The sequence below is a fragment of the Lampetra planeri genome, chromosome 29 (assembly GCF_965212315.1).
Source record: "Lampetra planeri chromosome 29, kcLamPlan1.2.h2, whole genome shotgun sequence".
NCBI lineage: Eukaryota > Metazoa > Chordata > Hyperoartia > Petromyzontiformes > Petromyzontidae > Lampetra > Lampetra planeri.
This window is the reverse complement of record NC_136135.1, coordinates 3097460-3123011: the sequence shown is the minus strand read 5'-3', so window position 1 is coordinate 3123011 and position 25552 is coordinate 3097460. Positions and strand designations below refer to the sequence as shown.

General features: G+C 51.8%; 1 protein-coding gene across 1 annotated transcript in view; it reads right to left on the bottom strand.

Annotated features, from left to right (window-relative positions):
• The window catches only part of LOC144728584 (pleckstrin homology-like domain family B member 1), a 121338-nt gene extending 97231 nt beyond the window's left edge, over nt 1-24107 (bottom strand). Inside the window, 2 exon segments of the mRNA XM_078608114.1 lie at nt 23108-23291; nt 23588-24107. The gene's annotated coding sequence lies outside the window, so the exon portion shown is untranslated.
• Between the last annotated feature and the right edge of the window lie 1445 nt (nt 24108-25552).

Sequence of the window (25552 nt, the reverse complement as noted above, 5' to 3'; positions counted from 1 at the left end):
CGGTAAAGTCACGTAGAAGGGGAATATTAAAAGAATAAAAATAAAACATAATAAAATACAATTCTCACGACGTTTCGGCCACAACGCAAGCAGCCGTCCTCAGGTGAAGAACAGGTCTGTCGGAAAGACAGCGTCTGATGACCTGTTCTTCACCTGAGGACGGCTGCTTGCGTTGTGGCCGAAACGTCGTGAGAATTGTATTTTATTATGTTTTATTTTTATTATTTTATTAGATGTTACCCTCCAACAGTGCTATCCGTGGTGCACGGACCCAATGTGCAAACCACTGCGCCAGCATTCAACCCGGCTGTAAATTATGCAAATTATATTCCAACGTGCTTTCAGTTTTTAAAATATATTGGGCAACACTGAACAACAACAGGACGGGGACGCGTGGTTCTGGCTTCCGCCAGAATGTGACCTTGATTTTGAATAGGACAGCTGTTGACAGGCCTGGAATTTAAAAGTGGAGTATGTGTCGCGTCAGCGCGTGTGTGAGTGTGTGTACGTGCGAGTTTTCGATGTGTGTTTGTGTATGCGCGTGTGAGTTTTGCATTGTTGATAGGAACCCGGCGACACGAGTTCGATTCCCACTCACAGCCAACATCGACGACAAACATCTAATTCTAAACGGTCCTGGGCCTCCCTTTAATTTTAGCGCCTGCTGCGGTGTATGAACATCAGCATCGGGAAAAACAAAGACGGCCGGGCGTGGTGCTGACCCCCCCCCCCACTCCATCGTGTGCCGTGCCAACCTTCACATGTGCACGCTAACGGCCACAAAAGTTTTTTAAATCTTGCGGGAAAAGCCAAAACACGCCACGTCTGCAGCAAACATCGTTGCTGATGGCGAGAAATGGGCACACGCAATTTGCCCAAAGGGGGGAAGCGGTTTGAGTGGCTGTTGAGTTACATCGGCAGTGACACCATGCGTTGGCGTGGCCCAGGTGCCAGGTTAGGGAGAGAGGGCATTTACATGCCTCTCGCCAGGGGCTCGTGCCGGACACGCCACGGAACCCAACGTCGAGCGAGTTTCTGGCACGAGAAGAAAATGCGGATTTATCGGCGGTCGCAGGTTTGGTGCGAACGGGCTCTATGTCGGTGGATTCTGCGTGACACTCGCTACATTGCCTCGTGACAATTGTTTTTGGGACAAATTTAGAAGTTGCGCATCTCGTGACGTTTGTGAGGATCTTAAGGAGTTGGTGACACCGTGTCTCGCCAGCCGTGAGTCGCTCGCTCTGCACACCGACGCGGGAGAGTGGCTGCCTTTGCGGCTCTGCGTGTGCGTGGGTTACTGTGGAGCGTTGAAAACGAAATCTGAAAATTTGATCAGCCCGGTCGGTGCCACACAAATGGCTGTTTTGATATGCCTTGTGGAGGGCACAATCACCGTCACGGAGCCATTCACCACAGTGTTCAGTGGGGGATGAGAACACCCTCTGAGTAAAACCAAATAACGAAACTTATATATATTATTTGTATTTTTCCAGGTAAGCCCCACTGAGCTACATAGCTCTTTTTCATAAAGCGACCTTGCCACGAAGATAGCTCAACGAAGTGCTCCATCGTGTGGACATCTATAGCAGCCAGAGACTCTGAGCGGCTGATGTTGATACTTAACGTGGAGGGAAAAACCAGAGGACCCAGAGAAAAATCCACGTTACCACGGGGAGAGCGGGAGACACCAAAAACTGCATGCATACAGGGATCAAAGGTCAGAATCGAACTCACGAACCCCCTGTATATGAGGCGAGTTAGTTAAAATTTCACCATCTGTAGAGATAAAGGGGGCAGCCCTGCAATTGCTTGCTCATGCCACTGCTGGCGGAAGGGCATCCCTCCACTCGAGCAAACTCTACTACTACTCGTGGGTGGACAGAGGCTGGAAGGGAGAGGGGGCGATTGAGAAACGTGCCCGTGTCGGAAGTGCGACTCCCAGGAGGCGGAATGGAACCGGCGACCTCTGGATGGCGAGCCAAGCGCCCTGCTAACACGTGCAGCGAGCGGTAAGTGGCCCATCTGCTCTGATGTGCGTCGTCGTCGTCCAGGAAAGAAGAAATGTGACGCGAATGCGCTGTGCAGCACGCTCAGCGGTGCCTTGTCGTGTTTCCTTTTTAAATCCTTTATATTAAGTTCATTTGCTTGCTTGCTTGCACGCTTACGACCGTGCAAATCTTTCGGTCGTTTTTTAACCCACTTCCCGTGATCCAATCGAGCTGACATTTTGCACACAGACTCGTTGTGCGTGACAATGTATTTTCGTGAAAATTTTTTTCCATAACTTTACACTTTTTAGGATTTTTTTTTATATTTAATTACCAATTGCTTAATGGTGGCAGGCAATCATCTGACCCATAGGTGGCAGCCATCTCAAGCCAGAGGCAATCATCTGACCCATAGGTGGCAGCCATCTCAAGCCAGAGGACGAGAGGACTTTAGCCGCCACGCATATAAAGGATTTATAGTGAAAAACTTTGTTTTTACGGGTTAATTTTTTTTTAATGCAGCAAAGTCTCAATGAGTCTCGAGGTCTTGTGTGGGTTTTTAAAAAAAATGTTTTCAAAAGGGTCCTGCTACATTGGGACGTTCGGTCAATTCGTTTCAAGAACACATGTTGAGTGTGTGCTTCGTCCAGGAGGAAACGGGAGAACACAGGAGGAACGCAGAGGGAGACGATCACGATGACAATGATACCCCTGCCGCTGGTGCTACTGCTAACGATGATGACGCCAAAACTGTGATTGTGATGGCAATGGCAATTGTTAACGCTGCCACTGTTAATACCTGCTGCTGTTGCTGCTAATGACGATGCTGTTGATGACATTGATGATGACATCAGTAATAATGATGATAGCACAACTGCTGCTGCTGATCATTGCAATAACACCCACGCACACGCGGAGCGACGCTTTGTGCGAGTAACCCTGTCACGTCTGCCCACCTATGCCCATTTTCAACAGCCACGCATCCTCCGGTCAACACGGTTGGCTACGTACGGTGCGAAAAAAGTTCACGCATACCAGGGGGGAGAGAGAGACTACATGAGCAGCAGCAGTAGCCGGAGGAGTAATAAGGAGGTGTTGGGTCGATCGATTGAAACGAGGCTCGCCCTGGGGCCACCGGGCGCGCTACGCAACGCACTCGTATCACGCGGCCCGCTTCGTGAGCTTCTACGCACACACACACAGACACGTGACACCTAACGTGGTGTGCGTGCGTTGATTGATGTATATTGTTTATTTAAATGATATATATTATATGTTTTGGTTCTTTCGGTAAAGTCACGTAAATAGGAAACATGAAAGTAAATCAAATCAAAACTACGACGTTTCGATCACAACACAAGCGATCGTCATCATCTCCGTGACTTTGCCGAAAGAACCAAAGTATATGAATTCCTGCAGTCACGAAAGATTTACGTCACGATATTTATTTTTATTTAATGGATTCAAATATATACGCGCACACACACACACACACACGCGTGATCACAGTACGTGTGTGTGTGTGCGCGCTCGTGGAGGCGAGGGTTTGTTGGATGGCACGAGCGTTGCGAAACTTCCTCGCGGAGATGCCGTCGAGATGGATGAGATGGAGGTGATGAAGGCGATGGAGAGTGCCATTACCCAGGCTTGCCAGGAGACGGCGGTACGGCAGAGTGCGACTTTACATCGGCCCCTTCTTGTACGGCAGGGGTGGGGAACGTCCGGCCCGCGAGGCCATATAAGGCCCGCGAAATCATTTGGTGTGGCCCTGCCAAGGCAACCGCAGGCGGGACTCGAAATTCAATAAATCTAGGCGCAAACCTGGAAAAGCAGTTGCGAGTAGCAACATCATCAATACCAGCTCACATCACACGCCTCACCAAAGAGAAGCAGTCCCAGCCCATCGCATTAGGGGCGAGTTAATTAAATGTTTGACCAAATATAACGGGCTAATTTTTAAGTTGATGATTTTGTATGGCCCGCGAATGATGTTATACATATCCAAATGGCCCTTGGCAGAAAAATGGTTCCCCACCTCTGTTGTCCGGGGAATCACAGCAGTTTTGTCCCCCCTCGAGCCCAGACGCTGATTTTTCTCCGGGTTTTTGATAAACCGGCGTCGTGGACTCGCGGTTCGCATCAACGACGTCGCGTTACAACAACAAAAAAACACAAAGACAAAAAGACCTCACCCCGTGTAGCCTGCAACAGACTGCAGGGGCAAGTGCTGTCAGCGAGTAGCGCATATGAAGGCCGGCAACGGCACACGAGGGGGTGGGTGGGCCACGCCCGGCCGCCTTTGTCTACTCAGTGGCGTAGTTTACTACACACCGCACCAGGTACTCATTTGAGGCTGAGTCGACCTAGGGGAGGCCCAGAGCCGGTTCAGATAATCGGTGTTGGCCACCCACCTCCTCGTGTGCCGTGTCGGCCTTTATAGGTGCTCGCTAACAGCACTTGCCCCTACATTCTGTTAAGGCTACACGGGGGAGCTTTGTCTTTGGGGAGCGGTGGTGCAGCGGTTAGCGCTACGCTGTGCAACAAACCAGGCTACCCAAGTTCGATTCCTGCTCACGGCCACCAACACCACCAGTGACGATTATCTGAACCGGTCCTGGGCCTCCCCCAGGTCGACTGCAGCCTCAAAATGAGTAGGCGGTGCGGTGTGTAAACATCGCCACTGGGGGAGAGACAAAGGCGTCCGGGCGTGGTGCTGGCCACCCACCCCCTCAATGTACCGTTCTGGCCTTCGTAGGTGTTTCTACTCGCTAACAGCACTTGCTGAGGCTATACTGGGGGGGGGGTCTTTGTTTTTGGTGGGGAGATCAGCCCCCCATACCCCCCTCAACCCCTCCAACCCCCCCCTAACCCCCAGCCCCCCCTACCCCCCTCAACCTCCTAACCCCTCCAGCCCCCCAGAGAGACTTTCTAGCGCAGCGCCACCTCCACTGGCACCGCCTGCGATTGTTTCCTAAAACAGTGGAACGAGCCGCGGCCGTTTTTGAGGAGGGCGATGATTTCCATTACCCCCCTCCACCCCCCCCCCACTCCACCCCCCACCCTCCCACTCCAACCCCCACTCCACCCCGGGGTTGGGTTGGCGGTGTAGGAGCGATGATTTCCATCCAAAAAGAATTAAAACTTCCACTGCGTAATTGTCCGATCCTCAATCACTCTCTTCCTCTGTGTGACTCTTACTGTGTCTCTATCTCTGTGTGTCTTACTCTGGGTGTGGCTTTGTCTTACTCTGTCTCTCTGTGTCTTTCTCTAACTGTGTATTTCTCTTACTCTGTGTGCGTCTCTCTCTCTCTCTCTTGTGACCTCGCCAACTTCGCCTGTTAGAAGGTGACACTGACGGCTGCTCTGTGCTTCCAGTGTTCAGGGGCCTGCTCAAGGCACGGCTCCGGCTGGAGCACGCCATGTACCACACACATGTCGGTGATGTGCACGTCTTCTTCGAACGCTGGGGAGCCGGACAAGCCCCTCTCAGCACCAGCGTGCACGGCACCCTCGTGGTGTTCACCTTCTGAAGCGCTCGCTCGTCACCGTGGCGTGCGCGATGACCACCACCACCACAACCACCACCACAACCACCACCACGTGGCTTTTATATTGTGTTGTGCGCGGTGCATTAGCGCCACAGCGCGTGGATTTATAGTGTTTGTTATTTGTGTTTGCTGGTGACTTTGTGTATTTCGTATCGGAATCGCCTCCAGTGCTGTTGCCGCTGGCGGCAATAAAAGTTGTTTAAAAGTCAAAAGTCTCTCTGACTCTGTGTCTCTCTTATTCTGTCTCTCTCTTCCTGCGTGTCTCACCAGCTACCTCTCCACCTCTTTATTTATGGCTCCAGAAGGCACCGAAAAAGAGAGAGAAAATGTTTTATTTAAAATTCCAGACGTCTGCAGGTGGAGGGGGGTGGAGAGAGGGGTAGCGGAAAAACTCTGCCGGCGCTTTGTGAGCGAGTGACGGCGGCTCCACGTGTGGCGCTCGCCGAGTTCTAAACGACGCGCTCCGAGCACGGACATCGCAACGACAACAGCTGCGACCCGCAGACTAAACACACGAGGGCCAGGGCCAGAGTCTACAGGGCCAGAGTCTACAGGGCCAGAGTCTACAGGGGCACAAACCCGTAACGGGTGGAGGAGGTGGAAACAGTCGCCTGGGTCTGATTTTAAAAAGAAACGAAAGTGGGTCTAGATTTGAAGCTTTCGTGACTGCAAGGATTCATACTCTTAGTACTTTCGGTAAAGTCACGTAGGTAAAAAATGAAATTAAAATTAATAAAATTAATAAAAATTTAATACAAAGAATTTTTATTTCATTTTTTACCTACGTGACTTTACCGAAAGTACTAAGAGTATGAAAGTGAGTCTCTCCCCTGTCCAAGCTCGTGCTCCGAACGCTAGCCGGGTCTCGGGGAATGCAATCGGAGCTCAACTTGGCCCAGTCTTTAAATATGATTGTGGTTTGCGTGTGGGATGAAGTTACCCAGCGAACGTGCGATTATATATTTTTTTTATCGACGCACGGTCTGACAATTGGCTAAAAATGTGTGTGTGTGCGTGAGTGAGTGTGGCCCTGTGGGGAGCGGTAGTGTAGCGGTTAGCGCGCTGCGCTATGAACCCGGCGACCCAGGTTCGATTCCCGCTCACGGCCATCACCAGTGACGATTATCTGAACCGGTCCTGGGCCTCCCCTAGGTCGACTCAGCCTGAAATGGATACCTGTTGCGGTTTGTAAACACGTGACTTTACCGAAAAACCCTAAGAGTATGAATCCTTGCAGTCACGAAAGCTTCAAATCTAGAATTAATTCTATATTAACTTAAAGTTGCGTATTTCGATGTGACGTCACATTTCTCCCCCCCCCCCACCCCCTCGTCACACATCGTCACAAATGTTGGACGCCCCCCCACCCCCTAGGTGCGTGACGTCATTTATGGACGGCCTCTGCATGCCACGCGCATTCGCTCAACGTCAGCAGCGCCTCGTTTCGGGGTCACTCGCTCGGGCGCAGGTAAGGTCAGCGGATCGTCGACAGCGAGTGAAGGTAGAACACAGTGGAACTGTGACAGCCACACGTGGGGACATCGCGTCTCGTTCATGTTCCTGGTTCTTTGGGCAAAGTCACGGAGATAGAAAACTAAAATCAAAATTTAAAGCAAAAAGCTCACGACGTCTGTGCACTCCCCCCCCCACCACCTCTTCCACCCTCCACCCCGCCCCTCCACCCCAACCCCCTCCTCCACCCCCACCCTCCACCCCGCCCCTCCACCCTCCACCCCGCCTCTCAAGCCCCCACGTCATCACTCATACCGCCCTTCCTTCTCTACAGCGCTGGGTTTTCCCTCCACATTTAGAACCAACATCCTTCGTTTTAGAGTCTTTGGCTGCTATAAATGTTGGAGTTTGCATGTTCTCTCCGCGTTTAAAGCTTTATCCTGGTCCTCCGGTTTTCCCCTCCACATTTAGAATCAACATCCTCCGTTTAGAGCATTTTGCTGCTATAAATGTTGGAGTTTGCATATTCTCTCTCCGTTTAAAGTTTTATCCTGGTCCTCCGGTTTTCCCCTCCACATCTAGAATCAACATCACGCATTTCGAGTATTTAGCTGCTTTAAATGTAGGATGAAATGTCGGAGTTTGCATGATCTCCCTCCCCGTGGTCGCGTGGATTTTTCTACTCCTCCGGTTATTTCTCCCTCCACATTCAAAATCAACGTCACGCGTTCAGAGTGTTCGGCTGCTGCTAGACATTTCCACGAGATGATGATGATGATGGTGGTGGACGATGATAAGTCTTGTCGATGGGCTATCATTTGTGGCTGGGTCGCTTCTTTAAAAAAAGCTACATAGCTCAGTGGGGCATTACCTGGTAAAATAAACAATTCTAAATCTTGACTTAAAGCTTTCGTGACTGCAGGAATTCACATTTTTTGGGTCTTTCGGTAAAGCCACGTAGATAGAAGAACATTTTTAATAAAAAATATCACGACGTTTCGATCGCAACACAAGCAATCGTCATCAGGTGAAAAAAATATAGCGGGAGAGCTGCTGAGGCAGGAAACAAATATTGCGATCGAAACGTCGTGATTTTTTTTTATTTGTTATTATTATTTTTCTATCTAAGGTGGCTTTACCGAAAGACCCAAATAATATTTTAAAAAATCTAGTTTATACAAGTTAAAACTAAATTTCGATTTAAAGCTTTCGTGACTGCAGGGATTCATCTTCTTGGTTATTTCGGTAAAGTCACGTAGAATGGAAATAATAAAATAATACAAATAAAACATAATAAAATAATTCTCACGACGTTTCGGCCACAACGCAAGCAGCCGTCCTCAGGTGAAGAACAGGTCTGTCGAGAAGACAGAGTCTGAATGACTCAGTCTTCAGACACAAAGCATCGTTCAGTCAAAATATGGGGAACAAAAAACATAACAACCCAATTATCGTCCACTATTCTGGCAAATCGCCCGATGATGCTGCGTGTAGTTACCAGCGAAACGTCGTTCTACTCAAATTGTAAATGTTGTGGATTTACTCTCCAACACACCGGTGGGCTGAAGTAGTAACTAATTGGCGTTATGTTTACGTCACAAATCCCTTACTAATTGGCTGTGTCGGGTGGTGGAGGGTTACGACACAACATTCATACTTACGCGATCCAACCCAAACAAACCTTGACTATGAATAACATTGGTCGCGAAAGCCTGCCACGTGTTAAAACTGCAGCTCACTAACCCACGGTAGAATAACAAACATTGGCGTGCAAGCTGCCAAGGGGACAACCCACAATCACCCGCGCATCAAAGGGAGCCGCTTATCACCGGTCTGCATCTCCCGCTATAAACGACACAGACGCCTGCAGACACCCACACAACACACACAACACACACAACACGCAGATCCCAGATTAGACGCAAGACTGTTGGCACAAGTCCAGGGAGACGTTGATGCGATCAGGACGACGCCGCGGCCGCCTTTGTCTCTCCCCGTCGCCGATTTATATATTTGTTTTGTTTCTCCAAAACGGCGCATCGGGGGTAGGGTTGGACGCGCAGGGAGAGATTTGAGATACCCGTCATCAATGTTGACCGCCCAACGGAGCGATCGAAATTCGGGTCGCTGGGTCCGTTGGCACGGCTTTCTGGAACCATCGCGTGAGACCGCCGCCAACTCTTCTTGGTTCTTTCGGTAAAGTCACGTAGAATGGAAAGAATAAAAATAATAAAATAAAACATAATAAAATAATTCTCACGACGTTTCGGCCACAACGCAAGCAGCCATCACCTGATGACGTTTCGGCCACAACGCAAGCAGCCATCACCTGATGACGGCTGCTTGCGTTGTGACCGAAACGTCGTGAGAATTATTATATTATGTTTTATTTTATTATTTTTTATTGTTTCCATTCTACGTGACTTTACCGAAAGAACCAAGAAGATGAATCCCTGCCGTCACGAAAGCTTTAAATCGAAATTTCGCCGCCAACTCGTCTGAGATCGCGGGCACCGATCCGGTGGGCGGATTGGATGGAAGGAGCATCAACTGCGATTGGATGTGTGTGTGTGGTTTTGTGTGCGGACGTGTGTGAATGTGTGTGGGTGTGTGAAATGTGGAGTCGGAGCCATGCCATGTTCACCTTGGGGTGCGAGAGGGATGTCCTCTGGCTCCCGAATTATTTAACGTCTATTTCGACCACATAGTTCGTGAAGCCTGCGACGGCTGTACCGGAGGAATTTCCATCTGGTACAGATACAATCGGAGGCTGATCGATGCCCGGGTGCGGTCAAGGGATGGCTCCCTATTGGTCAACCACGTTATGTATGCCGATGATTTGGTGATTTCTGCTCACTCAGATGAGGATTTGGAGGCGCTGCTTCTGAACCTGGAGCTTGCCACTAAGAGGTGGGGCCTAACCATCAGCCCCACCAAAACAAAGCATCTGCCTGGGTATTTTGTACCATCGGACACTCCACCCTCACAACTCCCAATCGGTGATGGGACAGTTGTGGAGAGAGTGGAGAGTTTCTCATACCTGGGCAGTGTTGCTCATGACCGGCTCCGGATTGACAGCAGAGGTCTCACTCCGAATAAGCCGAGCGGCATTATCTTTCCATCAGCTGCGTAACGCTGTGTGGAAGCTACCTGGTCTGTCGCTCTAAGCAAAGCTCGGAGCGACAGAGCAGAGAACGTCGAGGCAAACAGTACACAGACGATGCAAGCATTTCAAGCTCGGGGTGAGCAGTTATATCAGTGCCAAAAACAGTGCCACATGATCAGAGCATGTTTGTTCACATGTTTTTTGCCGCAAGCGCGTGTGGTTAATTGCAAAAGGTCTCCGCTTGGTGTTTGAACATCTTGACACCGCCTGTTTGACTGCCATCAAGGGTAACACCTGTTTTCATCAAGGTGGTCAGGATTTAGGATCAAGAAGATGTCATCATGTATCTTCTTCTTCTTTTTCGTTTCTTCTTGTTATTCTTTGTCACAGTCTAGCCAGCTGCAACTTTATACTTTTTGGTTTTATCAGTAAAGTCACGTAGGTAAACAAATTAAATAACACACTTTTAAGCAGTTGTGCTTTCGCTAAGTTGTCCCCACCTGAAGATGGACGCTTGTGTTGCGCCCGAAACGTCGTGATTTAATTGATTTTTTAAAAAATCACCTACGTGACTTTACCGAAAAAAACAAAGAGTATAAATCCTTGCAGTCACGAAAACTTCAAATCTAGAACTTTAACTTTGCATCACCACCCCCAACCCATTTCCTTCCCTCTTCTTCCTCCTCCTCGCCTCTCTTTCAAGGCGATGTGCCCGGGGCAGCGGGGGGCTTCCACGGGAACGTCCTGTCGGATGCGACGCTTTGAAGGGGGGGGGGGAGCTGCGTGGGAGGTCGGCTGTTGGCCGCTGCGGCTACAAAAAAAAACTTCGCAAGCGGCAACAGCAGCAGCAGCCGCTCTAGCCTGGCGTGGCAAGTGGTGGGCAGATGCGTGCGTGTGAGTGTGAATGGGTGTGTGTGTGTGTGCGAGTGTGAATGGGTGTGTGTGTTCGAGTGTGAATGAGTGTGTGTGTGAGTGAATGTGTGTGTGAGTGAATGTGTGCGTGTGTGTGTGAGTCAGTGTGTGTGTGTGCGAGTGTGAATGGGTGTGTGTGTGCGAGTGTGAATGGGTGTGTGTGTGTGCGAGTGTGAATGGGTGTGTGTGTGTGCGAGTGTGCATGGGTGTGTACGAGTGTGAATGTGTGTGTGAGTGAGTGTGAATGGGTGTGTGTGTGTGAGTGTGTGTGTGAGTGTGTGTGAGTGTGTGCGTGTGTGTGTGAGTGAGTGTGTGAGAAACAACGAAAAACCATTGCGGATGGCCACGTGGAATGTTCGAACGCTCACTGCGGAGGAGAGGCTGCCACTCCTCTGTCGGGAGCTGGACCGGTACCCCCTGGATCTCTGTGGCATTCAGGAGGTCCGGTGGACCGGTTCTGGCTCCTGCCACCATGAGGGGTGGACAGTCCTCTACTCGGGGCAGGAGACTGCCAAACAACAGGGTGTGGCTCTTCTTCTGAACAAAAGAATGAAGGGGGCGTGGGAGCGTGGCGGTGAGGTGTGGGAAGCTGTAAGCCCCAGGATACTTTGGGCTCGCCTTCCCATCAACCAGAGGCGAGGAATGGTGGTCGTGGTTACTTATGCCCCCACCGAAGACGAACATCCGTGGAGGGATGCAGGCAAAGCCGCTTTCTATGACCTCCTGTCACAGGTGCTGGCTAAAGTGGCCACTCGGGACAGAGTCATCTTGTTGGGTGACTTCAATGCCCGAGTTGGTCATGATGCTGGCACCTGGTCTGGAGTGATTGGAAGGCATGGGCCAGATCAGCTCAATAATAACGGTAGGAGGCTGCTAGATTTTTGTGCAGCCCATGGGCTTGTAATTACCAACACGCTCTTCCGGCATCGGCGCATCCACACAACATCATGGATGCATGCCGGGTCTAAGCAAGAACATCTGCTGGACTACATAGTGACGGACCAGCGGATGCGAGCCCATGTCCTTGACACCAGGACCTACCGTGGAGCTGATCTGACCTCTGACCATCGACTAGTCATCTGTAAGATGCGCCTGCCATTCTTCCACTCCGGTGGTGGGTGTACACCCAGGATCCCATTCCAACCAAAAGTGGCCTGGTCTAAGTTAGCTGATGACAGTTGCAAGCGAGAATTTCATCATCGCTTGCAGCTGGGGTTGGCATCGTCCCCCACTCCACCTGATGTCGAGGGTAAATGGGCGAGGTTTAAGACTGTGACTCATGCAGCTGCAATGGCTGCTTTGGGTACGCGGTCCAGACCTCCCCGGGAACCCTGGCTGACGGAGGAGGTGTTCAGGTTAATTGAGAAAAAGCGACAGGCCCACTCTCATCGCCTACAGCATCCCACGTCAGAGAATGAGGAGGTTTACCGCAGTCTTCGCTCGGAGGTTCGGAGAGCCGTGAGGCGCTGCAAGGATGGGTGGTGGTCGCGGGTTGCTGAGGAGATGGAGTCTGCCTCAGTAGCCCGCGATCACAAATCACTATTTAACTCCATCAAAAAAGTAACCTGTAGCGCCACACCTATTACCATCATTAGAGGAAAAAACGGTGATCCAATCTCCGACCCCCAGGAACAGGTTTGCAGATTTGCTGAGCATTTCTGTGAGGTCCTGGGGGAGGGAAAATCTCTCAGCCAGGAAAACATCATGGCACAAAGTGGGGATAACCCTGCTGAGGCTGCGGTGCCTCAAATATTGGAAGAGGTCACCCCCTGTGAGTGGCTGGCTGAGGTACCAGCTGTTGAGGAAGTACTGAGGGCGATCCGGAGTCTGAGACCAGGGAAGGCACCGGGCAGAGATGATCTCCCAAGCGAAATGCTGAGGGAGGGTGGCGTTTGTGCACAGACTGCCCTATATGACATCATAACAACAGTCTGGACCACTGGACGGGTTCCGCAGGACTGGAAGGATGCCCTGGTGGTCCCCCTCTTTAAGAAGGGGGACCGTACCGACTGTAACAACTACAGGGGCATCTCACTCCTCAGTGTGCCGGGTAAGGTCCTGGCAAGGATTATTCATCATCGCCTTGCTAGGCATGCTGAGGAGAGGCTTGCGGAGCCCCAATGCGGTTTCAGGAAAGGGCGGTCCTGCACAGATGCCATATTTTCTGTCCGTTTGCTACAGCAGAGGTGTAGGGAATTCCAAAAAGACCTACATCTCTGCTTTATTGACCTGGTCAAGGCCTATGATACCATCAGTAGGACTGGGCTCTGGGTTGTTCTTCGTGCTTTCGGAGTCCCTGACCCTCTGCTCACGATCATTAAGGACCTTCATGATGGTGAGCGGGCCCGGGTAAAACTTCTTGGCCGGGAGTCGGAGCCTTTCCCTGTACACCTTGGGGTGCGACAGGGATGTCCTCTGGCTCCCACATTATTTAACATCTATTTCGACTGCGTAGTTCGTGAAGCCTTCAATAGCTGTACCGGGGGAATTACCATTTGGTACAGATATAATGGGAGGCTGATCGACGCCCGGTGCGATCAAGGGATGGCTCCCTATTGGTCAACCACGTTATGTATGCCGATGATTTGGTAATAGCTGCTCATTCAGAAGAGGAGTTGGAGACGCTGCTGCTGAGACTGGAGTGTGCCACTAAGAGGTGGGGCCTTACCATCAGCCCCACCAAAACTAAGCACCTGCCTGGGTATTTTGTACCATCGGACACTCCACCCCCACAACTCCCAATCGGTGATGGGGCAGTAGTGGAGAGAGTGGAGAGTTTCCCATACCTGGGCAGTGTGCTCATGACCGGCTCCAGTTTATCAGCAGAGGTCTCACTCCGAATCAGTCGAGAGGCAATATCTTTTCATCGGTTGCGTAACGCTGTGTGGAAGCTACCTGGTCTGTCGCTCCGCACGAAGCTTCAGGTCTTCTCGGCCACGGTCATTCCCTCCCTTCTCTACGCTTGCGAAACGTGGACCCCCCTAGTGGAGCATCTTCGCCGGTTGGAAACATTTAGGCTGGCCTGCCTACGATCCATCCTGGGTTTAACCAGGCTGGATTGTGTGAGGAGCTCACAAGTCCTTGAAAGATCTGGGCAAAGTCCCATCAGTGAGCTCCTCCGGCAGGCAAGGCTGCGTTGGCTGGGTCATGTAGCCCGCATGCCCAGCCACCGCATGCCTAAACAGCTTTTGTTCGGCCGGATCCAGGGGGCTAAACGGGCGCGGCACGGGCTAGAGAAGAGATGGAGTGATGTGGTACAGGAGGACGTGGAGCTGAGTGGACTTGCCTATGACTGGTACCAGCGGTGTCAAGATCGGCCTCAGTGGAGGAGGCTCGTGAAGGACGCTACTGGGCAGTTGGAGGCAGTCGCCCTCCAACAACAACGGAGGGCGGAGGAGCGACGCTCACAACAACGAGCGGAGCGCCGGGTGGCTAAAGCACAGCAAGTCGGCACAGTAGGGGGCACAGGTGGTGCATCAGCCAGTCATCTCGGTCATCTCGGTCAGTCGACCCGTGTCACCTGGGTCTGCCCCGTGACCTCCTGCCAGCGGGCGTTCGACACTTCACGTGGCCTCAGGGTGCACATGGCCTGGCACAAGCGTCGTGGTGACGTCACCGCCACTTAGTGGCGAATGGCGGTTGTTGAGTTGTTGAGGGAGTGTGAATGGGTGTGTGTGTGTGGGCGAATGCATGTGTGTGTGCGAGTGTGAGTGAGTGTGTCTGAGTGTGAATGAGTGCGTGTGTGTGTGTGAGTGTGTGTGAATGAGTGTGTGTGTGTAAATGCGTGTGTGTGTGTGCGAGTGTGAATGTGTGTGTATGTGTGAATGAGTGTGTGTGTGGTGTGCGAGTGTGAATGTGTGTGTGCGAGTGTGAATGTGTGTGTGCGAGTGTGAATGAGTGTGTGTGTGCGCGAGTGTGAATGTGTGTCTGTGTGGGCGTGTGGGGTGCGGTAGCGTAGCGGTTTGCGCTACGCTGACCCGGGTTCGATTCCCGCTCACGGCCAATACCGGTGACGATTATCTGAACCGGTCCTGGGCCTCCTCTAGATCGACTCAGCCTCAAATGAGTATCTGGTTCGGTGTTATAACATCGTAACTACGGGAGACAAAGGCGGCCGGACGTGGTGCTGGCCACCCACCCCTTCGTGTGCCGTGCCGGCCTTCATAGGTGCTCACTAACAGCACTTGTCCCAACAGTCTGGTTAAATCTATGCGGGGGATCTTCGTCTTTTTTGCGTGTGAAAGTGCCAGGCAGCGAGCCTTCGACACTTCACACGGCCTCTAAGTGCACCTAGACTGGCACAAGCGCCGTGGTGACGTCACCGCAACGTGGTGGCGAATGTCGATTCTTGCTGTGAGAACGTGCGTGTGAGGATGCGTGCGTGAAAATATGTGTGTGTGTGATAACGTGTGCGATAATGTGTGTGGGAATTTTCCCTGTAAGAATGTGTGAGAGAATGCGTGCGAATGTGTGGTGGTGTGGCGGTTAGCGCTACGCCGCGCCACGAACCCGACTGGGGAGACAAAGGCGGCCGGGCGTGGTCCCTGCCACAACCCCCCCCCCCCCTTCGCGTGCCGTACCGGCCTTCACATGTGTCTGCTCGCGAACAGCACTTGCCCCGAACGGTCTGTTAAAGGGCTATACGGGGCATCTTTCTATGTGTGCAGGCGCGTGTTGTTATCTGTCATCTCCCGTCCGCATCGGGCATTGCCAGATGTGCTGCCGTGCTCAATGCCAGGGTGGCACAGTCGGGTTTTTTACAATCGGGTTTAATTGTCTTTTTATATTAAACCCGATCATCTGAGATTGGGAGAAATCCGGTTTAATTGGTTCTAATTGCAGAACCGCACTTCTCAACGATGGGCTTCATCCATTCCAAGCTAAGGAACTCACTGGCGCCCACGATTGTGGAGGAGAAGCTCGTGTTCATCAAGACCAACCTGCCCACCGCATTCTACGACTACCCCGTGCCCGACGGCCCCCCGAGTACGATGATAGCAGCACCGACGAGGAAGCAGCCTAAGCCTTGGATCAGAGTTTCGTATTCATTAAACCAGGTTTTAATCCCCCGAAATCGGGTTTAATTGTACAGTATTCAAGAAAAACCCCGATGCCTGCCGCTGGAAAAATCGGGTTTTTTCCACCCATGGTTCAATGGGAATCTTTGTGTGCAAGCGTCCCTGAGCGCTCACGCTGGGACCTTGAACGGAGAGCAGTAACAGACGCACAGCCACGATCTCCCCAGGGGCAAGTGCTGCTAGCCGAGCACCTACCGAGGATCAGAGCGGTACACGCCCAACCACCTTTGTCCACAACCATTGTTCATATTTACACACCGCGCCAGGGATTTACTTACGGCTGAGTCAACCGAAGGGAGGCACGCGGGGCCTCCAGGGTTAATTGGTATTGTGCATGGTAAGAGTGTGTTTTCTCTCTCACCTATTTCATCTCTTTTGTATTGTGTCTCGTGAATTTTGACTCGTATTGTTACAGCTCAGTTCAGTTCATTAGCCTCATCGCCACGCGAATCAATAATCTACACTCATCAATGTCGCCACAGAGATTCGTTTCTCACTGAATATTTTTGTTGTCGAACTGTGATCCATGATTTGAATGGAACATCTTTGCCCACAAACGTCGGGCAGCTAACCAGCATTGATGCACGCACGCCTGGCTCTGCCGATGAGAAACTGAACGTCGAAAGTCTGCCCAGAGTTTGCGTGCGTCGAAGCAATGAATTACGCGCTCCCAGGTGGATCTATGGCCGATGGGATGTGTAACAAATTAGTAATATAAAAAAAATTTAAACACGCTTTTATGAAATGTACCGTACTGCCAATGGAACCTCATTTGCCAGTAAAAAATATGATAATTGTTTTTTTACCCTTCTATCTGGCAACAAAACTGACACCTTTTTTTACAAGGAGTCATGTTTGCATAGACCACAATACCTGCAGCCATAATGCAAACAAAAAACATAACTCTGATAATATATGCACTGTCCTTGAAGTCGATTGGTCCACACACGAGACAGCTTTCCTTAGAGCCTAGTCTCACATGGGTTGGCCAAAAGGCGTCATCTGGGAGTAAAAAAATAGCGTGCAGATGCGAACCCTTGCCTAGTGAGCATGAAGTGTATTTAACAACAATATGCATTTGTAAAGGCGCATTTCATCCATAGATCCCAAAGGGCCACCGTGTATGCAAAGCTGGAAATAAACAGAACCTGCAGGGTAAAGGCCCATTTACCCACTCACTCACCCACTCGCTCAGCCACTCACCCACTCGCTCACTCACCCACTCGCTCAGCCACTCACCCACTCGCTCAGCCACTCACCCACTCGCTCAGCCAATCACTTACCTAGACACTCACCCATCCAGCAACTCACCCACTCGCTCACTCACTCACCCACTCGCTCACTCACTCACTCACTCGCTCAGCCACTCACCCACTCGCTCAGCCACTCACCCACTCGCTCAGCCAATCACTTACCTAGACACTCACCCATCCAGCAACTCACCCACTCGCTCACTCACTCACCCACTCGCTCAGCCACTCACCCACTCGCTCAGCCACTCACTAACCCACTCACTCACGCACCCACTCACCTGCTCAGCCATTCACTCATCCACCCACCCACTCGCTCACTCACTCACCCACTCGCTCAGCCACTCACTAACCCACTCACTCACGCACCAACTCACCTGCTCAGCCATTCACTCATCCACCCACCCACTCGCTCACTCACTCACCCACTCGCTCAGCCACTCACTAACCCACTCACTCACGCACCCACTCACCTGCTCAGCCAATCACTTACCTAGACACTCACCCATCCAGCAACTCACCCACTCGCTCACTCAGCCACTCAGTAGCTCACTTGCTCACCCACTCGCTCACACACTCACAAACTCGCTCACCCACTCACGCACCCACTCACCCGCTCAGCCATTCACTCATCCACCCACCCACTCGCTCACTCACCCACTCGCTCAGCCACTCACCCACTCGCTCAGCCACTCACTAACCCACTCACTCACGCACCCACTTACCTGCTCAGCCAATCACTTACCTAGCCACTCACCCATCCAGCAACTCACCCACTCGCTCACTAAGCCACTCGGTAGCTCACTTGCTCACCCACTCGCTCACGCACTCGCTCACCCACTCACGCACCCACTCACCCGCTCAGCCATTCACTCACTCACCCACTCGCTCACCCACTTACGCACTCGCTCACCCACTCATGCACTCACCCGCTCAGCCATTCACTTCCAAACTCACTCACCTAGCCACTCACTCACCTACCTACCCACCCACCCACGAATCCACTCGCTCACTTTCCCATACCTGTGAACCCATACGGTTTACCCGTATTTTTGTACAGGGGATTTGAGTAAACATTTTCTGGTCTATTTGTTTGTGTTTCTCCCGTGTGATGGGACTTTGTAAGATGAACGTTGAGATGTATAAGGGCATGGGGTAACCAATAAGGTGTGAATTGGTCTGTAACAAGGTAGGCACTGACAAGGGGTTGACAGATATGCTCACCCACCCACTCGCTCGCTCAATCACCCACTCGCTCACTCAGCCACTCACCCACTCGCTCACTTACCCACTCACTCACCCACCCGGTCAGCCACTCACTAACCCACTCACTCACCCACTCACCCACGTGCTCGCTCACACACCCACTCGCTCACTCAGCCACTCACTCATGGCTCACTCACTAATCCACTCGCTCACCCACTCGCTCACTCAGCTACTTACTCACCCACTCGCTCGCTCACTCACCCACCCACTCACTCAGCGACTCACGCACCCACCCACTCACTCGCTCACTCAGAACGAAGGTAAACGGCTAAGAACTAGGTGGGGGGTAAAGGTCGGTGTAAAGAGGTGAGTTTTCAAGATGGACTTACATACATATCTGACGATTCTGATTGTATCTTATTTGCAAAGGCAAAAACGTTCCAAAGCTTGGGAGCTGGACAGGTTAGTTAAGGTAAGTGCAGAACCAAATAGTGGGACACCAACTCGCTACGCCTGAGAACTCAGCTTACTCCGAGGCGGCTGAAACCTGGATTCGAACCCAGGTTCTCATCAGCGCCGGCTCAACGCTCTGGCCCCGTGTTCCACCTGGCCACCAGCGCTCTCCGCAAATGCATTAGCAGCGGTGACACCATAAAGACGTTGCCGATTTTAAAATAATAATAATATAATTACTATTATGTCGGTGAAGTCACGTAGGTTGAAAAATAATAATGGAACCAAAGAGTATGGACTCCTGCAGTCACGAAAGCTTCAAATCAAGATTACAATTGTGTCATTTATTTCGATTTGAGAGCCTCACTGAGCCTCAAGAAATCTTATTCGAGTCCTGAATTGGGACATTTAAGCAGCCGCCTGCAACGTCTGAATCATCCGGCCAGCTCCACATAGCCCGTATTTTTGTTTCGTATTAAATAAACCTCTCAGTTCTCCTCTGCGTCGTGACATCACGGCTTAATATTTTTTTAGTTGACCTCCCAAAAAAAAAATTCCATCACGTTTTCGTGGCGTACAAAAAAATAATCCGCGGCTGAAGTTTTCTCTCTCGCAGCCGACTTCTTGTTTTGCTACTGGGCTAAGGAACCGGCCTCCGCTCACAAGGGTGAGGGGGGGCGAACGCACCTCCACCACGCCGCAGTGATTCTCTGCGGAGCACGCTGCTGCCAACAGAGCACGAGAGGGAGAGAGAGAAAAAAATAACAACCAGAAAAAGGGGCCCCTTTTGGTACAGTTTTGGGCTGGGTATAAAACAACGGATACAGTCGTGCGCACACGTGGAATGACAAAGATCCCCAGTATAGCCTGAACAGTATGTTGGGGCAAGTGCTGTTAGCGAGCACCACCCTATGAAGGCCGGCAACGACACACAAATGTGGTGGGTGGCCAGCACCACGCCCGGTCCGCCTTTGTCTCCCCAGTGGTGATGTTTACACACCGCACCAGGTACTCATTTGAGGCTGAGTCGACCTAGGGGAAGCCCAGGACCGGTTCAGATAATCGTCGCCGGTGTTAGCCGTGATCGGGAATCGAATCGGGGCTGCTTGGTTCGTAGCGCAGCGCGCTAACCGCTACACTACCGCTCCCCATACGCATGCGCCTGCATATGCGTGTGCATGCGTGGGTGTGGGCAGTGTAGTTGCTAGCAGGCTGCTTTGCGAACCTCGAGGACCCGAGTTCGATTCCCGCTCACAGCCAATATTCGGTAACGAATATTGGCTGCGAGCGGTGACAAATATCTGAATTGGTCGTGGGCCTCCTCTAGGTCGACTCAGCCTTAAATTAGCCGGGCGTGGTGTTGGCCACCAACCCCCTCGTGCGCCGTACCGGCATTCATAGGTGCTGCTCGCTCACAGCACTTGCCCCAACAGTTTATTAAGGCTACACGGGTGATCTTTGTCTTTGTTGTCTGTGTGAGGGCGGTGGGTGGGGCGGAAGGAAGGTTGGAGGCTTTGCCTCGGCTCTCACCTTCATCCAGCCCCCCCCCCATGCACACCCCCCCCCACCCTCAAAGAAAACAAATCACCGCATGCGGAATTCACGAAGTCACAACAACGTGGCCCTGCTGGGAGCAATCACGAGTGGCGCGCGAGGCAGAGAGTGGCCCCCTAGCCCCCTGGCCTCCGTCTCATCGACTCGCCAGGCTCTTACAGAAACGAGAAGGAGGGGGGGGCGGCCTCGCTCAGGTCGCCGTTCGCTCCGGCGACGCTACATTTTAAATAATTTAAAAATATATATATATAAAATTACAATTCCTCTATTTAAGGCTTTCGTGACTGCAGGGATTCATCTTCTTGGTTCTTTCGGAAAAGTCACGTAGAATGGAAATAATAAAATAATCAAAATAAAACATAATAAAATAATTCTCACGACGTTTCGGCCACAACGAAAGTAGCCGGCTGCTTGCGTTGTGGCCGAAACGTCGTGAGAATTATTTTATTATGTTTTATCTGTATTATTTTATTATTTCCATTCTACGTGACTTTACCGAAAGAACCAAGAAGATGACAATTCCTCGTGAGGATGAATTGGTCAAACGTGCCCGATGGTGATGCGGGACCGTCAATGTGCAAAGTTTCGAGGCTTCCCTGGACAGGTGATTAGATAAATAAATAAATAGGCAACGACCTTCATCTGTTTTAATTTAACACCCCTCCCGCCGTTGAACGTCCCACGATAGACGCGACGCATTCAAACAGATGAAGTCATTGACTCCTGACTTCTTTATGACCTTCGTTGACACACCCCCGTGAACATCTCCGACTGGCTACGTAGGCTGCGTGCGAAAGAATGTCAACATGCGTACGTAATACAACACGTTATAATACAGTCACATTTATACACTTGTAGCTGACGTTCACATTTTAAAGGAGCACGCGCTTTTTGAAGAGCAATCCATCCGCGAGCACACACTGATACCGAGTGACATCACAGAGAGCCTCAGACACACGTGTGCGTGCTCCGTGTGCATGTACGTTGAGATTCCTTTGCACAGTGCGGAGCCCAACGTGCTAATCGGAGGTGTCAATGCACAAGGCTCAATTTCAATGCCTGGGGCTCACGGGAACAGTTTCCTCGAGCTAGCGATGCCGCGTGGAACAACAAGAAAGTTACTATCATCATCAGCAGCAGCAGCATCTCCTTTATCCACGATAACAATTCTACTTTAAGCAAGTTTTCCAAGTTGTCATCGTGGGATAGAGTTGATTAAGTCAACGCGACCCGGCTGTGAAATTAACTTTTCGACCATCAAAAAAAAAACTCACCCCAAAGAATATCTTGTTACGCACCGACAACCGATTTGAATTTCATAAAAAGCACGAGCGTTTCTATCCTAAGACCCCCGGCGAGTGATGTACGTACGCACGCACATTGCAGAGTAAGTAGATAATTACACCGCTAGCCGCACGACGACTCGATAAAGGGAACCCTTTGTGCGTATGGTGTCGGCGAGTTTCTCTCGCGAGCGCCGCTCGAGCAGAATGCCACCACTCTGAGCCACAGAGCGGAGGGCGAACGCGAATGGGCCCTGTCAGGACAAGCCGTGGAGGGCCACGGCCGGAGATTTCCCATTGAAGGTGGACAACTCCTCTCTTGTCAAGCTGTCGTCACCATCAAAGACACGATATCCACCCCCTAAAGCCTGAACGAACCGTTGGGCGCAAGCGCCGTTCGCGAGCAGCAGCTATGAAGGCCGGCACGGCACGCGAGGGGGTTTGTGGCAAACACCACGCCCGGCCGCCTTTGTCTCCCCAGTGGCGATGTTCACTACACGTCGCAACAGCTACTAATTTTGAGGCTGAGTCGACCTAGGGGAGGAGGCCCAGGAGCGATTCAGATGATCGCGTAGCGGTGTTGGCCGTGAGCCGGAACGAACTCCGGTGGCCGGGTTCGTGGCTAACACCACACCCGGCCGCCTTTGTCTCCCCAGTGGCGATGTTTACACACCGCACCGGGTACTCGTTTGAGGCTGAGTCGACCTAGGGGAGGCCCAGGACCGGTGCAACTAATCGCCACTGGGTGTTGGCCGTGAGCGGGAAGCGAACTCGGGTCGCCGGGTTCCATTCCCGCCACGCTGCCGCTCCCCACTTTCCACCAAAAAGAAAAGACAAAGATCCCCCGTATAGTTTTAACAGACTGTTTGGGCAAGTGCTGTTAGCGAGTAGCACCTTTGCAGGGCAGCACGGCACGCGAGGGGGTGGATGGCCAGCACCACGCCCGACCGCCTTTGTCTCCCGAGTGGCGATGTTTACTACACACCGCACCAGGTACTCATGTGAGGCTGAGTCGACCTAGGGGAGGCCCAAGGAGCGGTTCAGATAATCGTCAGTGGGTGTCGGCCGTGAGCGCGAATCGAACTCGGGACGCCGGGGATTTGCGAACGAAACGCCGCCGCATTGCAAAGCCTGACCCTGTTGTTTGAGCGCACACTCTGTGCGCACACAAAAAAAACCGCGTGCGAAAGTGAACTCGCCGAGCCGGTTGTTGCTTTTTTTCATTCGTCGCGACTTGGTGGGTGACGCGTGACGGCGAGCAGAGGAAGACCACTCACCTCGGAGCGGTCGCGGGACGCAGGAAGGAATCCGCGCAAGGCGACTCCGGGGTTATATCCGCGGACGATCTCGGCCAAGACGTTGAACTTCAATCGCGCCGCACGTAGCCGACCGCGCCAATCGGCGGTGGCGTTTGGCCATGTGGCTCAAACAGCAGCAGCAGCAGCAGCGAGGGCAAAGTCACTGCGAGGCGACAACGGGAAATCCCTCAGCCGGCTTCTGACAAAAACACAACAGCAGAGCTCACGGAGGCAACTGCCGTGGGCATCGGCGCAGATGATGGTCAAGGACGCTGTAGATTTGAGAAGACAGCAGTGGCAACGCGGAGGCCAGGAACAACAACAACAACAAGTTGGCAAATCAATTTAGCATCTTCTAACAACGACGCATTTTAGTCTTGACTGTTCCACGTTGCTAGAGGAGCCCTATACGTTTACGTCAATATACATCACATATTTATAAACTGTTTTCGGTCGTACACTTTGCCGTGGTGCGGGGAGTCTTGTCTGCCTTGACGTGATCCACTCGGCGTCAACTCTCGCGTCCGGCGGTAAAGATGAGAGGCGGGTGCCGAGGAGCGTCGCTCGAGAAGGAGGAGGAGAGACAGGCGAGGAGGCAGAGGGCAGTGCGTGAATGGGCAGGGGGTAGTGAGTGGGCAGTGAGTGAGTGGGCAGTGAGTGGGCAGTGGGTAGTGAGTGGGCAGTGAGTGAGTGGGCAGTGAGTGGGCAGTGGGTAGTGAGTGGGCAGTGAGTGAGTGGGCAGTGAGTGGGCAGTGGGTAGTGAGTGGGCAGTGAGTGGGCAGTGAGTGAGTGGGCAGTGAGTGGGCAGTGGGTAGTGAGTGAGTGGGCAGGGGGTAGTGAGTGGGCAGGGGGCAGTGAGTGAGTGGGCAGTGCGTGAGTGGGCAATGAGTGGGCAGTGCGTGAGTGGACAGTGGGTAGGGGGTCGTGAGTGAGTGTGTAAGAGAGCAGTGAGTGAGTGTGTAAGAGAGCAGTGAGTGAGTGTGTAAGAGAGCAGTGAGTGAGTGTGTAAGAGAGCAGTGAGTGAGTGTGTAAGAGAGCAGTGAGTGAGTGTGTAAGAGAGCAGTGAGTGAGTGTGTAAGAAAGCAGTGAGTGAGTGTGTAAGAGAGCAGTGAGTGAGTGTGTAAGAGAGCAGTGAGTGAGTGCTCCAGAGAGCAGTGAGTGAGTGTGTAAGAGAGCAGTGAGTGAGTGCGCCAGATATCAGTGAGTGAGTGTGTAAGAGAGCAGTGAGTGAGTGTGTAAGTGAACAGTGAGTGAGTGTGTAAGAGAGCAGTGAGTGAGTGTGTAAGAGAGCAATGAGTGAGTGTGTAAGAGAGCAGTGAGTGAGTGTGTAAGAGAGCAGTGAGTGAGTGTGTAAAAGAGCAGTGAGTGAGTGTGTAAGAGAGCAGTGAGTGAGTGTGTAAGAGAGCAGTGAGTGAGTGTGTGAGAGAGCAGTGAGTGAGTGTGTAAGAGAGCAGTGAGTGAGTGTGTAAGAGAGCAGTGAGTGAGTGTGTAAGAGAGCAGTGAGTGAGTGTGTAAGAGAACAGTGAGTGAGTGTGTAGAGAGCAGTGAGTGAGTGTGTAAGAGAGCAGTGAGTGAGTGTGTAAGAGAGCAGTGAGTGAGTGCGCCAGAGATCAGTGAGTGAGTGCTCCAGAGAGCAGTGAGTGAGTGTGTAAGAGAGCAGTGAGTGAGTGTGTAAGAGAGCAGTGAGTGAGTGCGCCAGAGATCAGTGAGTGAGTGTGTAAGAGAGCAGTGAGTGAGTGTGTAAGAGAGCAGTGAGTGAGTGTGTAAGAGAGCAGTGAGTGAGTGTGTAAGAGAGCAGTGAGTGAGTGTGTAAGAGAGCAGTGAGTGAGTGTGTAAGAGAGCAGTGAGTGAGTGTGTAAGAGAGCAGTGAGTGAGTGTGTAAGAGAACAGTGAGTGAGTGCTCCAGAGAGCAGTGAGTGAGTGTGTAAGAGAGCAGTGAGTGAGTGCGCCAGAGATCAGTGAGTGAGTGTGTAAGAGAGCAGTGAGTGAGTGTGTAAGAGAGCAGTGAGTGAGTGTGTAAGAGAGCAGTGAGTGAGTGTGTAAGAGAGCAGTGAGTGAGTGTGTAAGAGAGCAGTGAGTGAGTGTGTAAGAGAGCAGTGAGTGAGTGTGTAAGAGAGCAGTGAGTGAGTGTGTAAGAGAGCAGTGAGTGAGTGTGTAAGAGAGCAGTGAGTGAGTGTGTAAGAGAGCAGTGAGTGAGTGTGTAAGAGAGCAGTGAGTGAGTGTGTAAGAGATCAGTGAGTGAGTGTGTAAGAGAGCAGTGAGTGAGTGTGTAAGAGAGCAGTGAGTGAGTGTGTAAGAGAGCAGTGAGTGAGTGTGTAAGAGAGCAGTGAGTGAGTGTGTAAGAGAGCAGTGAGTGAGTGTGTTAGAGAGCAGTGAGTGAGTGTGTAAGAGAGCAGTGAGTGAGTGTGTAGAGAGCAGTGAGTG